Below are 17394 nucleotides of genomic sequence, written 5' to 3' on the forward strand. Positions count from 1 at the left end.
TTCAATGATTGTATGGCTACTATGAACATAGTTAGTTGGACAGTGTTGTCATGTAGAACAATGCTTATGAATTTTTTGAAGAGACCTTCAAAATGAGTGGCAATAACTCTCCTTGGCATGTCCCACAATCATCTCACCTCCTTCATCAAGGAATGAGCAATGGTGGCACAAGCTGCCACTAGCCCTCAGGTAACTGTCACTCCAACACCAAGCAGCCCTCCAAATTTCATCAGAGAGGTAGGATGGTGTGAAAATTCATAAATTCCTGTCAACAACTTACAGTAACAGCATTGGGCAAGCCTTTGGCTTGAGCTGTTGACTTCAGTATGTGTCTCCGGGTGGGACGGTTGGGAAGGAATTAGATGTATTGTTGTGACAATAGAAGATAGAACATTTCTCGTCTCTCCCACACATGAAAATTATTAACCGAGCACACCAAGGGTGGCGAGGGAGAAGCACGCCCTTCGGCGACTTGGAGCGCCGTCGGTGGGCTCGCTCCTCCGCCGGTTGCCCGGGCCGGCCCCGCGGGAGGCCGCGGCTCCGCCATGGAAATGGCGCCGGCAGGTTGAACCCGTCCCCATAGCCCCGCAGGAGGCTCTCTCCAGGGGACAACACCGCGCCGCCCATCGATCCGGGCTGGCGAGGACGAGGGCGGGTGCTCGCTCCTTCTTCCTCCTTCTTCTGGGCAAGGGGAGGACGAAGGGATGGGGCAGAGCGGGGCCGGCTCGCCAGGTCCTCGACCAAGCGGGCGTGGGTGCCATGGCCGGAGAGGGGGCACGGCGGCGCGCAGGGGAAGTGCGCAGCCTCCATTTTGGCAGAGGGCGGGCGGGCGGCTTGGCTCCGGGCGCCCGGCTGCCGTCGCTAGCCCCGGAGCTCTCCTCCCCACCCCACGGAGGGGGGCCCCCGGGCTCCCCTTCCCTCCGGGAGCCGTGCAGGGGCGCCTCAAATGGACGCCCCGCTGCGCCTCCCCTTGGTTTGAATTGGTCCCCAGCTCCCCGCAGCGGCTGCCGACAAAATGGAGGACGCCACCACTGCTACCACCACCACCACCACCACCACCACCACCACCACTACCAGCAGCAGCTCCTCCAGGAGCCATGTCGGCTGCTGACACGGCTCCCTCCCCCATGGGGCAGGAGGGTGCCCGCAGCCGGGGCGGCGCTGCTCGGCGGCGCAAGGGCTGCGGCTGCCCGGGGGCAGGCTCCTTCCCCGGGGCTTCGGGCGCAACCTGGCTGTCCCCTAGGGGAGCAGCTTCCATTATCCACCCTCCGTCCCTCCTCCACTCATGGAGGTGGCCCCGGGCTCGCAGCACCACCGGGGGGCGGTATCTCCTTGGGGATGGGTTGGGGAAGGCTGGAGGCGAGCCCCGCCAGCCCCCCAAAATCCCCCCCTTTTCACGGGGGAGCTGAGCCCGTGCCCGGGGGCTGTGGAGCCCGCAGGGAGCGGGCGCAAGGCGGGGACGGGTGTGGGAAGGGGCGGCCAACTTGTGCGAGTTGCCGCTGTCAGACGGCGGCGGGGAAGGGCGATAAGGAGGGGGAAGGGGAGGCGGCTCAGCCCGGCCGGTGGGCACCGAGTCGGGCTCCTGAAGCCTGATGGAGCGGAGTGGGAAGCACTCGAGGCACGGCCAGCGGCAAAGATTGGCAGCCCGCGGGGGCAACCGGCTGCGGGCAGCCCTGACGGGCGGCCCCGCCGCCCACTCCGCTCTCCCAGCGCCAGCGCCCGCCCTCGGGGCGAGCCAATGCCGGGCTGGAAGAGGCGGGCTCGGCCCGGTTCCTCCTCCCCTCCGTTAGCAGCTGCGCTGAGCCCGGGACTGGACCGAGTTAGAGTTGAGACGCCGGAGGAGTAGCGCAGAGTGCGTGCGGGTTGAGGTGTGGGGGGGTGCTGTGGGTTTTGGGGTGCCCGCTGAGCCCCGGGGGGCTGGGTGAGGGCTGGGGGGGTGGGGGGGGCTCCGCCGCCGCCGTGCCTCGCAGCTTCCCCGGGCCAAGTGCCCCGCGGTGGCGTCGTCGGTGCCACCGCTCCCGGGGTGGTGGCGGCGGCGGCGGCGGTGGGAGGAGGGGGGGGAGCCCCGCGGGTCCAGCCCGGGGGTGGGCGGCGGGGGGAGCCCGGGGGCAGCGCTGTGGGGTCGGGGGGGGGGTTTGGGGGTATTTGGGGGAAGGGCCGGGTCTGGGTTAGCGCCTCCTATTTTAACTCCCTCCCCCCGGTGGCCGCCGGCTGTTGTGTGCCCCGCTGCCTTGCCGTGCCCCCCTCCCTCCCTCACCGCCACCGCTGCAGCCCCCTCCCCAAATTTCCTTCCCCCCCAGCCCCCCCGGGTGCCTCCCTCCCCCGTGCCCGGCGCGGCTCCTCCCGTATTGTTCGGCTGGGTCCCTCTAATGGCGGACAGGAGGCGGCGGTGCTGCCGGCCGACTGCAGGGGGGCAGAGCCCGCACCGGGAGCAAACCCCCGTGGGGTTGTAGGACCCCCCCCGTTCCCGGACCACCCCACACACACCTCGGGGGGCCGCTTCGGGGCCGCCTCGGCCGAGTTATCGGCTCCTGGGGGCTGATTCCTCGTCCCCACGCTCGCCCCGGGGAGCCCCCGCCGCTGCTGAGCCCCGGGTGGGGCCCGGCTCTCGGGGGGGGGGGGGGTGTAGGAAGGGTCCCCCCCCCTCCTCCTGTCCCCTCTGTGTCTCGGTGTGTTGGGTTTGGGGTCGAAAGGGATGCGGGAGATAACCTGCTGCCCTGCTCGGGCTGAGGAGACGCTGCCTGGGGGCGCTGCTCGGTGCCCCGTGTTAACCCCGTGTCTTTCCCTTAGGCTCCAGCCCGGTTTGGTGCAGCCTTGGCAAAGAGAGCGAGGAGGAGAGGGAGCTCCATTGTGAGTGCTATTTATGTATCTGTCGGCTAGACCTGCTCACCGAGGGCTTGACCCCCCCTTCCTTCCTTCCTTCCTTCCTTCCTCCTTCCTTCCTTCCTTCTCCTCCGGGGGTAAAAAGGAAGGGGCTGGGGTGGGGAAATTCCTGGGTCCAGCAGCTGCTGCCCTGGGGCGAAGCCCCGGTAATGGCTGTGAGGCGGCTCCTCCTCGGGGTGGGCGCTGCTGCTGCTGCAGACATCGCTCCTGCAATACCAACTCCGGCAAGCAGACGACGGGCTGCCGCCGCCGCTCGCCTTACCCGGCTCCGGAGGGAGGGGGAGGGCATATTTCGGGTGCCCTCTAGAGTCTCAAAGCGAGAATGGGAATCCGTAACGAGGCGCCTTTGGCCATCTTTATTTGCTTCCTCTTCCTCCAAGCCCGCGTGCTGCGCGTCTCGAAGATAAGGAGAGGTACGGGAGGTTTTGAGATAAGCCAGCAGTTTGCGGAGCGTGCGCCGGTGTCTGGTCTTTGTGCGGTCAGGTTGGGTCTTAGCGCCTCTGGATTTGCTTGGGTGATTTCGTTGGGTGCTTTTGGTGTTTTGTGTGCCTTGGCAGTGCTCCTGAACCATCTGCTTTGCTCCTTCCCCAAAAATCTAAAGGTCACTAGGGAAAAAACCCTCAGCTTCTTAATAATGACCAGTTTCAGTGCTGTATCTCTGGGATTTTCAAAGCAGACTGTGTTCTCTGCTGAGTGATAGGCCACCTAAGGGGAGGCTCGTTACCAAACCTTCTGTGTAAGATCGGTGTAATTTGACTCTAGTTTATATGCTTTTAATATCATTTTTTACTGTATACCGTGGAAAACGGTGATTCTGAAATTGCAAAGTAGCACAGTGAAGGAGAAAGTAACCTGGCGTGTACGGATGCACGTTTTAGGAGCTCATGAGTTTGGATGCGACTGTTGTCTGCAGGCTCTCGCCGCTAGAGGCCACTGCAAAAAGCGTAGCCTTGCCTTGGGAGGTCTGGTTGATAACGTGCAGCACAGAGAACAAAACAAAAAGGGAGCGTGTGTCTTGTGCTCTAGGTTCTTGAGTTGGGCACAGGAGGAATTCAGGTCCTCTCCACCGCTTGTATCTTGAAGTCTTCTTGTTATTTTCCCCTTACCATTCTAGGTAGTAGATTGCCCAGATTTACATAGGTTGCCACTTCGGTACTTTTGATGGCTTACATGTGGAAGGAATACATGGTTCTCTGCAGAAATGCCACTGCTAAAGAGGAACACATGAGATCTGAATTCATTCTGAGCTTCTAAAACTAACAACTTTGTGAAAGACTCTTAGGAGTTTGTATGGTTTGTTATCATTAATAAAGTGGTCTGTTCTAAACCTTGACTTACTAATGTATAATTTTAATTGTAGCTCTTTTATTTTCACCATGCCTTGGGAGGAAGGCTACCATCTAATTTTACTTCTGATCCATTATACAGTTCAGTCTAACAGCTGTTCTGCTTTTTATGATGTTTCTTCATGTTAAAAAAGTAACTTCTAAGATTGATCCAGGCAAGTAATGCTTTGGAAGGAGGGAGACTGTTGTGTTGGAAGGGAGCGGAAAAGGTTTGTGCTGGAGCTGGTATGAAAAAAATATTGCAGCTTTGTGTGGCTGCCTATGAAAAGATGAGAACACTGCCAAGAACAGCTGTATAGCGAAGATTCAGCAAAACTCAATGAGTAGTTGCCATCTGGCTTGTGAATTACACAAACGTCTTGCACGAAAGCATCCTACTAGATGGCACATTGTTCTCCACCAACTGTGGTGGTGATGGTACAGCATTCTCTCTGTTAGGTGGCTGGAGGAAAGCAGTGTGTCCCATGGCATGGATAGGCCAGGCTGTTGTGTGATGGGAGTCTGTTCCCTGCCTGCTGCTGCATGAGCACTCCAGGCTCCTCGGCCATAATTTGTGAAATGAAGGTGATGATGACACATAGGTAGAACAAATCACTTATTTTTTGAATTTAATAAAAGATTGTCTTAATTAGAGTATCTACTAAATTTGCTGTGGATTGTTACTGACCCTCTTTGACCCTAAATATGATTCCATTCCACTCTTGCTTACTCTGAAATAATATGCTAAGAGGGATTTGCATTGGCAAGAATGTACAAATGCTAGTGAAAAAATGAAAGCAAGTGTACTGTCTTCTGTGGAGCTCGTTCAAGTATGCAGAGGGATGTGGGACCAAAACTGATACAAACTCAGAGACTTTTGCTGGCTTTCTTTGTGTTTTTGTCCAGCAGCACCATGAACAGCCCTGAACTGTTACAGGAGCTTTCATTTTGGTTTCAAGGAGTAAATAAGGTATTACTGAAGTTCTGTCTGTGTATATTGGAGTTCACAACGAATCAGTACACTCAGCAACAAAAGCAGAATGAGGAGTTCTGTGAATAATTTATATAAAGTATTATTACTGATGGAAAATCCATTGTTCATGGAGAACTGCTTTGTTACTCTAGGAGGCATGTACATCACAAATAATAATAAACTCTACCTATCTGTAGAAAGAGATTGAGATTGAAAGTTTGGGAACTTGAGAAGTAAGCTATCCCTTCTGAGAAGTTGAAGATAACGAATGATTGTCTCATGAGGTTGTTAAAACCCTGTATGCAATAGGAATTTTGTTGTCTGCTGAAACTGTGGGGTTTATCTCTGCAGTTAGAAGCGCTTTTTTCAACTTCTTTGAACTTTGTTTCTATGATTTAATCTTACAGGGTGAGTGCTTCAGGAAAATAACTGGGTTTCTGAGAGGGTAGAGTTCAGAAGAAACTTTTCTTCCATACTTGCAGCTTACCCTACATGCTGCTGGAGGATATGGCTGGCAGTAGGCGTTAGCTTGATATGTGAATCACAGGATGGTTTGGGTGAGGTTTCACCCTCATAGTGAAGAATTTCTTCCTTGTGTCTAATCTAACCTGCTTTAGGTTAAAACCATTACCCTTTGTCGTATTACTGCAGACCCTGGTAAAACGATCTACTCAATTTAGTTGCTAGTATTAAAGTTCTTCATTTTGGAGCAGGATTAGTGACCTTGTCAGTGTTTGGTACTTGTGAGAAAATTTTTGGATAGAAGAGAGAAGTGTGAGACTTCTGAAATGCAGTTCCCTGGCGTGTCCCCTTAAGTTAACTAAACATGTGGGCTGCTTGGCTTGAAACTCCACGTATTTGTGCTTACGTTGTTTTGGCAGTTTAAGACTTCTGTCTTTCCTAAGTTTCCAGAAATCATCAATTTTAAGACAAAAGCCATAATTGTTCTGTGTAATTCTATGCCACTGGACTCTGGTACGATTGATACGCACACAAAATAAGATTGCACATCTGTCTGGATGAGAACATCAGCAGTTGTGTAGGGGTTGGTGCCTGTCCTTTATGGATGGGTTAGGTCATAACCCGTTCCTGTCCATTCAAGGAGTCTTCCCCTGAAGTATTTCATGAATTGGGCACGTCAGTGATTCAAGTTTTGTTCTGATAGCACACTAGAGTAAGAAAACAGTTGTTATTTCAGTCAGTGGTTATGATACAGACAATGAACTCAAAATGAACAGAGATTATTCAATGTTGTGGTCAAACGGGAGCCTCTGGTGACATGGTTGCCACCAGCGTGTTTTTGCAATTACTGTCTGAAGGGCGTTAATGCTTTCTGTGTGTCTGCTAATGCATGAGCACTCCATCTTCCTCCAAGCTTTTCGGAGCAACCTTTCACCATAACTTCATTTTCCACTGCTGCTGTTGGCCACGGGAGCATAATCTGATGGGGGTGTTGGGATCAGCCCTGGGGCAGGGGGCTCAGAGGCAAGTGCTCAACTCTTTGAATAGAGTAGATGGAGTAGAGTCTTGAAATGCACTTGGACATTACTGGTGCTCTCCGCAACCACACTGAGCATCAGTAACACAAGAGGATTGTGGATTTTAAGCTTTTTCTGAGATGAGATTACATAAGCATGCATTGCTGTTGGGCAGAATGGATAGTTCTGGATCTCTGGAATACTTAACACATAAAATGTTAATGCTTTACCTAAAATAAATAAATGAATTAGGCAGTCTGTAGTTAACCGTGTTAAGGTTCATAAACTCTATCTTTTAACTCCTAGAAGAGTTATCAGAATTCTTTTGTTTGTGTTATTGTTGCACCTAAAATCCATAATGCCTAAATTTGTGTACCTCATACTGTACAAAGCTATCGAAACACAGCCCTGAACTGTTAGCTTTAACGCTTACTGACAAGTGCTGAGCAGGAAGTCATCTTAATTCCACCTTTTTGGAAAAGGGTGTAAAATACTGATATTCACTTGTTTACATGAGCTGTTAATTAATTGGAGAACTAATTAGATATTGATGATTACTTGATGATAACTGATCAGATATTTGCACTGTAGCTTACCAATCTAACTCTTGGGGGGTGGCAATATAGTAGGTCATTGTCCTCTACTGGAGAGAGGACAGTGGCGTTATGGAAGAGCTCATTCAGCTTTCTATATAGTTTCCTTATTTCTTTTGTTGTTATAGCATTGGAAGAAGAAAGTCAAATTGGGTATAACCCATAGAATAGCAATATACACAAGATTTTCTGATTTAACACCATTGGGCCTCGGTCACTAGAAACGTGGACCTGTTTTGTTTTTGGACTTTTGCTCTAGACAAAAGTCCACTCATGAAGCAAGTACGCCCACCCCCCAAAACATAAAATAAAATTTAGACTCAGTGAAGATCTTTCTGAGTTCCTTTTCTTTGCATCTCTGTAAGACCTCTCTGGTTCGGTGTTTGCCCCTAGTACAACACCCAATTCCTCTAAAAGTTATCTCGCTAATCTCATTCACGAAGTCAGCTGTCATCTCTCTGTGGAGGGTTTTCCAATCTCTCTCTTCCAGACTTGCTGCTTTTCCTACCCGCGGTATCGTGGTGTGTGCCGCTGACATCCCTTTGTGGATGTTTGACCTTTAGCTCGGGCTGCTATCGCAAAGGCAATCCTTCCTCCCCAGAAGGAAAGCTCTCCGGGCTGTCTGTCACTTGTGGGCTGTGTTGTCACGGGACCTCTGGTTTAAGCCCGTGATCTAGCTATTGTTTTAGACCCAGAGCACACTGTTCTTCCAACAGATAATATGCTCTATCTTAATTGCTAATAAACACGTAAATGGTTGTTACTTATTTAGTTATGTGATCCATTAACACATACCTCTCATACCTCGTTTTTGATCTCCTGTATCTTACAGTAACATTTTTTCTTACAGTTTGAGTAAAAATGATCCCGATCTGTCGATCTGGATTCAGAATCCTCAAGAGTGATTCCATAGTCCTTGGCTTTGACTGTCGGATCTTTGCATCTTACAGTTTATGGATGTAAAAGTAACAGGTTACCAGCCTTTAATTTAAAGTTGGGGGTTAGCTGTGAAAGGTATTACCAGTATTATATGTATATTTTCTGTTAAAGAGATTTTTTAAGGGCTTTCCAGACAGTGACACCAGGGGCAGTTGAACATCTTTGTCCATTCTCCTGTGATGCTCCTCGTGCTCAGGGAGGTTCCCTGTGTGCATCATTTAAAGCAGGTGCAATCTAGTAATGCAGAGGAAGCAAACTTAAACAAACAAAGCCTACTAAAAAAAACAAGCCAGCACCTTTCCCATTACCCTGGGACCCAAACGCTCCATCCTTGGAACAAGAGCTAATTCAAACCGTTGTTTATGGTGGTGCTCTTTCCTTGGATTCTCTTTTTTGTCTCTCTCCATCTGTTGTCCCTTATGTTTAGGTTGTTTGCTCTTTGAACAGACATTCCTATTCTGTGTTTGTACAGTGGCTGGCATAACGGGGTCTGTAACTTTGGCTCCTAGGAACCCGTGATATGAGCTGTAATATATGGGTGTGGTATCAGTGTCTTTTTTCTTTCCTTTTCTTTTGTAGCTAGGGAAGGAAGACCTAGTGTTCTGTGATACCTGAAACCACGGCACAATTTTATTTCACCAAGAATTAATGACTAGTATGTCAGCCTGTATATGTTCATGAACCGCTACTAAGCTGGAAGAATTTATCAGACATCTCCTGAATTATTAGCCGATATATCTGTGTTCACGGTGGTTAGTTCCATTTATTTATTTATTTAATACAGAAGGTAACATTTTATTCTGGTAGATAGTTCTTCATTAAAGAAGCCAAATGTTATCTAGAAAGTCCAGGTAAGAGGTTCCCTGCAATACATACAAAAAAGGCAAAATGCTATTTGGAAATGACAGAAAATGGAGAGTACAACAAAGGTGTTTTTTGATTTTTATTTTTTTTTAATTTATCAGATGCAAATGTTGGATATATTTTGAAATTACTGCCATTGCCACTGTGTTTGGCTAGCACTATGTACACTTCTATCCAAAGAATTAACAAATAGAAACACTGAGATGGTCTGCCTAATATTGTGTGTAGGACTGCAACTATGATCTGAATGAAGTCCAGCATTTTTTAATAATTAAAAAGAAATTGAGAGGTCAGAGAAGACCTACAAGAATGACTTAGGGAGGAGTGGAAGATACGCTTTGTATTAACAGATTTTAGAAATGTAGTCTTTCTCTCAATTAGGAGAAGATAGGTTAGGGTGTGTCTTAATCCTGGTCTGAGCCAGACTCTGCACCCAAGAGCATATGAGATAATTGGGTGCTTTTCCTGCCATCTGTGTTAAAGCCCCCATTCCTGAGGGCTGGTTATTGGCTAAGCAACACAAACTCGGGGAACAGTGGGTAGGTAGCCTGTCAGCATCTAGGATAACGGAGAGTAGGAATAACTGATTGAGGCACTGCTTTAACCTGTTTAGGCAAAAGTTTAAAGAGGACTTGTAAAGCTCTCCATTAGCAAAGCTTTTTTTTTTTTTTTTTTTTTTTTTTATGAGACTTTGAATATACTTTATACAGGTCTTTATTCAAGTTACAGGTTTGGACTCAAAAGACAAAATACTGGTTTAGAACCAGTATTTTATTATTTTGAATTGGGTTCATTCAAATAAACATATATTGTTTGTTTGCATGACTGTGTGAGCCACCCAAATTTAGGGCTGTTGTCCTCTTCAGTTTTACCAACAGCGGCCTTTTCTGTCTCTTCTGGGGAATCAGTTCAGCTCCATGAATACTCACAGTGAAGTTTCTTCCTAAGGGGAGCTGTGCAGTTGTTGGGTTTTGTTCTGCTTCGAGTTTTCCAGCTTTCTATCGCTTTAGTCCCCGTGAGTGACTGACTGCTGGGACCTGTGATTACCTAGTACAAGAGCAAGAAGGGGAGAAAGTGGGAGAGAGGAGTTGGAAGCCAAGATCACGGCAGTCCTGTCCTAATCTGGATGCGTTTCTTGTCCTGTTCTGGATATGTTTCTTTGTTGTGGAACAGCAACCATGGCAAATATAGTATGCATTTTGTTGTTGTTAAAAATAAGGCTACATTCAACTTCTTAAAACCAGTTGAATTTTTGTGCCCAATATACTGGAGTCTTGACTGCATAATGTAATTTACAAGCAGTCAGGGAGTGCAGCTGTGAAAAACTTACCATGCTAGCCATGCTCACCATATCCATTCTTGCCTTGGATCCCATTTCCAATCAACCTTACCTCTGCATCAAACTTGAACTACTTTTTTCCTCATGTTTCTTTTTTAATCTTGCATAATGTTAAGATTTTCTTTCTTTTGTAACACTGGCTTAATTGGCGCTTTGTCCATAGTGGGTTTCTTTTGCTATATTTAGTGTAGCATTCATATAACCTCAATTTCAATTTTTCCTTTTTCTGAATTGCTTAGATATGTTGAATGCTAATCATTGAAGGTAATGTGTTGAAGAGGCTTGTCCATACCCAGCCAAAAAGCAGTAGGTTATTAGTTGAACTTGGGTATTTCTCAGATGAAAAAAAATCTGTTCAAGACTCCTAGTTGATCTTTTTGCTAAAGACAGGAGGAAAATAGGTTATCTGTAAACTTCTTGTTCATTTATAAGCTATATTGAATGGCACTTTTTCATCCTGAGCACATACAAAAATAAAAATGAATTTTAAAAGCTGTAGTAAAAAATATTTGTGAGCCCAGGCTCTGAGAAACTGGGCATGCCATTAGATATGATGTTTATCAGTTATCCGTCCAGAGTTATTTGTATCATGGGCAATACATATGTAAGTGTAGATTGCATGCTAGTTTTTAAATAATTATAAAAAGGGAAAAAAAAAAAACCTAAGAGGAAGCAGCTTGCAGAGAAGAAGCTGGGAGTCGTGATGGACACTAAGTTGAACACGAGTAACGTGCTCTGGCAGGGATGAACGCAAACAGCATATTGGGCTGAATGAAGCAAGGCTATAGCCAGCAGGTTGAGGATCGTGATTGTTCCACACGGTTTGATACTTGAGATGACATCTAGAGTGTTCATTCAAGTTTGGGGTTGAACATAGTATAATAAAAGGTGGTGATAGATTGGGATGAGTCCAATGGAGGGCCACCAGGATGCTTAGAGTTGGAGCACGTAACAAACAGGGGCCAAGAGGGATGGGGTGTATTGAGCCATAAGAAGAGAAGGCTAGAGGGACATGTAACTGTCTGCAGCTATTTAGTGGCAAAGTGTAAAGATGAAGCTAGATACGCGCTGGTAGGATGGCCAGTAATGGGTACAGGCTGCAACCAGAAAATTGTGAATAGCTAAGATGACAGCACTAGAAGAGGGTCTCCAAACGGCTTGAAAAATCTCTGTAGATACTCCGGACTATGTTGTATATAACCCTAAAAACCCAACTTAACTTCAGATGTGGGTCTTGTTTCTAATTTGACACCCTTCTGAGCTGGAGTGAATGTGCAAAGGTGATATCCATCATCTCCTTTTGAAATCTGCTGTTCTATAATTCTATTAAACTTGAAGCGTTTAAGCGAAGTCTGATATCATTTAGAGACAAAAAATGCTCTCAACTGATAAGCGGTGCTTTATTGTAAGTTATATTGGACATTTATTTTTTTTATAACAAAAAATGATGCTGTTAAGATAAAAATCGATAACGTAAATGTGTGAAGCATGGTTTAAAAACTTATTAAAATCATCTTAAATGTACTAAATTAAAAAAAAAAATACAGGGAAGGTTAACTTGTTATGAGAATTAACATTGCTCTATTAAATCGGTCTGTTTCTGAATGCGTAGTTCTACAGGATACAGTAATCTACTAGATCTCACCCTTCCACAGCTGAGATTTCTTTTCCTGTTTCCCATCCCTTGTTGTTTTTTCAGATTTCAGTGGTTTATACATGACTGATTGTACCCCCAATTCTTTTTAATGTTACGAACTTGGCCAACTTCAGTGTTTCTATGAATGACTTGGATGCGGGACTCAAGTGCATACTTAGCAAGTTTGTGGACAACACTAAACTGGGAGGAGCTGTTGATTCCCTCAGGGGTAGAGAGGCCTTGCAGAGAGATCTCAACAAATTAGAGGGCTGGGCAATCACCAACAATATGAAGTTTAAACAGGAGCAAGAGCCAGACTCTGCACCTAGGAAGGAGCAGCCCTAGCTATATATACAGACTGGGGGATGAGAGGCTGGAGAGCAGTCTCTACTTGAGCCTCACCTCAAGTACTATGTGCGATTTTGGGCACCACAGTGTAAGAAGGACAGAAAACTACTAGAGAGCGCCCAAAGGAGGGCTACGAAGATGATGAAGGGTCTGGAGGACAAGATGTATGAGGAATGTCTGAAATCACTTGGTTTATTCACCCTAGAGAAGAGGAGGCTGGAAGGAGACTATACTTCGTATGAAATATATTGAAATAGATTATTACTTGGAGCCTTTTCTCATTAGTATCTATATTACATTTAAATCTGTAGCATTTGCTGTAATGTCTCTGTTAACCGAATATAACATAATGTTACCCAAGTACTTCCCACTCTGCTTCCTCAAACCTGTAATAATTAATTATACACTTTGTGTGTTACAAACTCAATTTATTTTTTTGAATGCTAGTAAAATACAGGGACATGGCAGATTTAAAATCTGGATTAATCATCTTTATTGGTACCTGTGGAGCAAGTGTGAGGCTTGGTTTTGAAATGAGTGCTGTGACCCACTCATCCTTAGTAATCAGTAGCCTATATGCCATGTCCTAGTCTAGGCATCTAAATAATTTTATTAATCTCAGGTCTGTTTCTGATCTAGACATTGAGTATGTATTTTACCCAACTAGATTATGTGTACTTTTAAAATTAATTTATGTCAATTGACATGGTACACTTCTACTCTTTTGTGTGTGCGCTGTGCTTGTCCTTTTGCTATTTTCATATCTTTAGTGTTTCTCTTCTGTTACTGTAACGTTCCCTTTGACTTAGGTCATCTTTGAAGTCTGCTGCTGTGGTCTAGTGTTACTGACTTTCTTGGAAAGAGATACGTATTTGGATGTAAGTAATAGATAAGCATTTAGATATACCTCCTTTTGTGGGTCCTTGGGTTGTCTTGTTTCACCTTTCTATTCCATTTATAACAACATATATCCCCAAGTAGCATGTTGCTGCTTTAGTAGAGAGAGAGAATTTATTGTCTGCCACATTGCACATCATGGCTTTTAAGGCTAGAAGCAGTACTGGGTTCTTGCTGATTAGCACCTTTTCAGGATTAAACAGGTATGAAATACATCGAGTGTGTGTGGGATACGTGTCAGTATGGCTGTCCTAAAACTTCTACACTGTCAACAGTATGATTTTGATTTGCCATGAATAGCTATGCCAAGTGCTGCTTATTCCCCTGTGAGTAATCTTGAAAATGCGAGGTGCTTGGTGTGGATACTCTTCCATTCAAGATTGATGTTAAATAGGATCAAGTTTGAGATTGATCCAGAATTTTGATGCTGTTCATCCATATGAGGGAGCAATTCTCAGCACTGGTTGATTAGTAAGACCAAGGGAAGAGGCTGTGTTAAATAAAGGTATTCAGATGTTCCTGGAAGTGTCAGATGGAAACCAGATATCAGCATTCACACTTGACGTTGATGGCTGCAGTACAGTTAAGATATTCAGAAGGTACTGAAGTTTGCATGTCCCTACCTGTCACTTCTCAGTAAGCTTTAGTTTGTGTTTAAATACTTTCTCCTCTGAAGAAAAACAACTTACTGATTCAGCTGCTTCAAAATGTTTCTTTCACTGCATAACTCTTGCCATCTTACTGTTTTTAGTTGCTGTCTCTGCTGGAATGCAGGTCTCCGCATGCATATGCTTTTCTCCTCAATTTCTTGAAACGTGTAACAAACACATTGTGGATGTTATATAATGAATTTCAGTAAGTTTCCCTCAAATTTTCAGATTTGTAAGAAAAAATGGAACTTCAGGCAGCTCTAAACCCACTGGAAAATAAATTCATCTGAAATACCATCTTTAGGCTGAAGAAATGAGATCTTAGGCTTTTGTAATGATGATACTTGGACTGTAGGGCTTGTAAATACAATCTGTCAAAACTGAGTATCCTGTCCCTGAAAATTCTTACCTGTGGTCGAGAAACAGCAACATGAACGCATTGATGGGTTACTGTAAAATGTTGTTCGGACTCTTGGTTAATCTTTATAACCAACTTGAATAATATTTTAAGAAAGACCTTGTTTTGCTTTGGTGTTAGGTATATTTGCACTTTAGTTTAGCTCAAAGTACGCAAGTATGTTGAACTCAGTAGCCTGATTTGTGTGTGAAGCTGGTTGACTAATTAAACAGTTGTCATTGTGGCCTCGGCGTAGTATGTTAGGCTTGCTTACAAATTTCCAGTACCCTAGTGATTGCTATCAGTAGATACACATGTTTTAATTTAGTATTCACTCACTCAATCGTCAAATGGCATGTGCATTTCGGAGCAAGCGTGTTTCACTCAGTATGGGATGTGTTTGCTGTCAGAGTCATGCAGTTGTGGCTTTCAATTTCCTCTCCCTATCCTATCCGCTGAAGTGGCCTTGACCAACCTTGTTACAGTCTGGCACAGCTGCTAGTGGTGGTGTGCAGAGAATTTGTTTTGGGGAACTGATGTGGCTGGAAAGGACTTCTGGAGGAAAGTCTTTGTTAGCTGGATCAGCTTTTGTCTTGTTATGAGTGTGGTAGCATCATGAAATGAGCCTGTGGACCTTCAGTAATGTTACAGTTTTTGGTAAGATCAAACATGTAAAAGTTGACAGTAACTCAGGGCCACTGTGTATGAGGCCTGTCTTTGCTTAATATGCTAGGATTGTTGGCTGGATAGCCCTCAGGAAGGATGTAAGGAGAAAACACAAAAATGCTGAATGTTTATAGTAGGGCTGTTCCACAGAAATGATCTTATTGTGGTTGTCTGCGGTAACGGAGCCCTATATCCGATGACTCAGAAGGGCCCTTCAACCCTCCCCAACTCTGCTCACATAGGTGGCTGGCTGTCCATACATGCTGCCTTTTATTCACTGCATAAATTGAGACTGGTCTGTAGTAGCAGCATTCAGATTTAGCCTACAGCTGGTTTAAATTGCAACCCTTTAAAGTATATTGGATTATTGCTGCTCTTCTAGTGCTTTCAGTCTTCCTGTCTGGGTATAGTTGGGCCAGACTGTCTTGGTTGCAGAGTAAAACAGCCACTTAGAAGTGATTTTTTTAATTGGGATGTTTTACTTTGTTTTGGGGTGATTGTTGGCACACACTTGGTCAGATGATGGTTCGTACTATGGGGTGTAGGTTGCACCTGTTTGTGTAGGGGATGTAGTGGTCCTGAGTTACAGCAAGAAGTTACAGCATTGTGCTAAGCCAGTGAAATAGCTTCCTTGTAGCTGTATGCAGTCAGTCCTCACAATAGGCTGAGGTTTTGATAATTAGACTTACAAAAAGTCAAGTGGTAATGAAAAATGAATTTCTGTGGTGTTGTGGTTGGAAGGAAGGGTATGAACTCCAGGAAGTAGTTGAGTTGAGGAATTCAAATGAAGTTATGGTCAAACAAGCACCAAGGTGAGGAATTAATCAGTAGAACCATACAGTGTCACAGAGCATTGAGATGTGTTCAGATTAGTCTTGTAGCTCCTTATTTTGCTTAAATATTGATTTTTTTTTTTTTTTTTTTAATTTTTTTCCCCTCCATTCAAGCTGAAGTCAACCTAACAGCCATAGGTCAAAATTCAGATGTGGATAAGTGGTTAAGACTTCCATGAGAGCTAGTGACATCTCCTGTACATCTAATAATGATCTAATAGTGAATTACTCCTCTACTAGGTTAAAGTAATTACTGTACTAGGGTAGTAGACAGTTTGGTAACCTGGTTACAGCAGCAATGTCTAGGGATGGAAACTTGGCAGTTACAGCACAGTTTTTCTGCAGGTGAGTTCTCCTGATTTTCAGTATCTGCCTGGCTAAGTACTTCTGTAGTTGTCTTTCAACTACTGTGTTTGATGGTCACCAGTGTATTTATTTCCAGGTTTGCCCAATCCTTATTTTAACTGCTTGTGCTTCTGGCCTCCATCATTATATGATGGCGGTTCTCACAGTTGAGGAGAAAAAAATGTTTCATGCACTATAGATTATTAAATCTACATAATTATTTCACAGGGTGTCTTTTTGTTTGTGTGTTATGAGACACTGGGTGTAGCTCTCAATCTTCTCCATGTTTTTTTTACTTTTTTTTTTTTCCTGAGTTATCTTCCTTTGTTTGTGTCTTCCAAAGAGAAAACTCTTCTTTAGTATAAACTCTTCAGCATCTCACCTGTTTTTCTATTTCTCTGAAAAGGGGTGACCTGAAAATCTCATAATTAAAAAACAATAACAACAACAACAACAACAACAACAAACAAACAAACAAAACAAACAAAAACACCTCCCACCCCCAACCATAGTTCACCAGCATTTTCCTTATAGCAACAAATATCTCAATACAGATATCTGTATTGTTGATTCTTTGCTTAGAAAGTCTGAACATACTTGGTTTTTCCTCTTTGGTGGTTGAGTAGATTTGGTTTGAAGGAGTGGATCTTTGACTTCCAATTCAGAGGAATCACTGTGTGTGTTGTTACCCTTTTCTCCCTGTTCACTGTCATATTTTTATCACAAGTGAATTTTGCCTATCGCACTGTCTGATCGTTCAGCACTGTGATATTCTTCTGCTTTCAGATCATGTGAATAATTTTGCACGATTAGGAAAACGTCCCTGTGGTAGTCTCCATCTCTTATGGTTGATTTATGAATGTTGACCTGTATTATTTTATATTGGGATCCCATTAATAACTCCTTTATTGAGATAACAGCAAGCGATACATAATACTTCTTTCTCTTCAAATAATTGCAAATCCTCGTGAGGACCCTATCTTGAATCTAATTATGGATAATTTCTACTGCAGTCTTCAGTGAGAAGTGTGTTTGAATGTCTTTGGAAATCTTGAGTGCTGTATACTGGTTTAATTAGGCTTGGTCAATGAGCATGTGAACCCTGCAGAAGACCTCTATAGTAGTCCTGTGAGGTGTTAACTTCCTCTCACAAAATCCCTGTTAATTCTTTCCCCCTTCATTATATTTTTTCCTTAGTGTATTTATTCAGCCGTAGTTTCCATCAATC

The 17394-nt window shown here is 44.9% G+C and overlaps 1 protein-coding gene across 8 annotated transcripts in view; it reads left to right on the forward strand.

Moving 5' to 3' along the window:
* Positions 1 to 1727: 1727 nt before the first annotated feature.
* Positions 1728 to 17394, forward strand: part of ZMYM2 (zinc finger MYM-type containing 2) — a 90702-nt gene continuing 75035 nt past the window's right edge. For 7 of the 8 annotated variants that reach the window (XM_084503522.1, XM_084503528.1, XM_084503526.1 and 4 more), the window contains exons 1-2: positions 1728 to 1852; positions 2791 to 2850. The gene's annotated coding sequence lies outside the window, so the exon portion shown is untranslated. Of the gene's footprint in view, positions 1869 to 2790; positions 2851 to 17394 lie in introns of all 8 variants that reach the window. The other variant, XM_084503529.1, reaches the window with a different exon arrangement.

The sequence above is a fragment of the Aythya ferina genome, assembly GCF_964211825.1.
Source record: "Aythya ferina genome assembly, chromosome: 1".
Taxonomy (NCBI): Eukaryota; Metazoa; Chordata; class Aves; order Anseriformes; family Anatidae; genus Aythya; species Aythya ferina.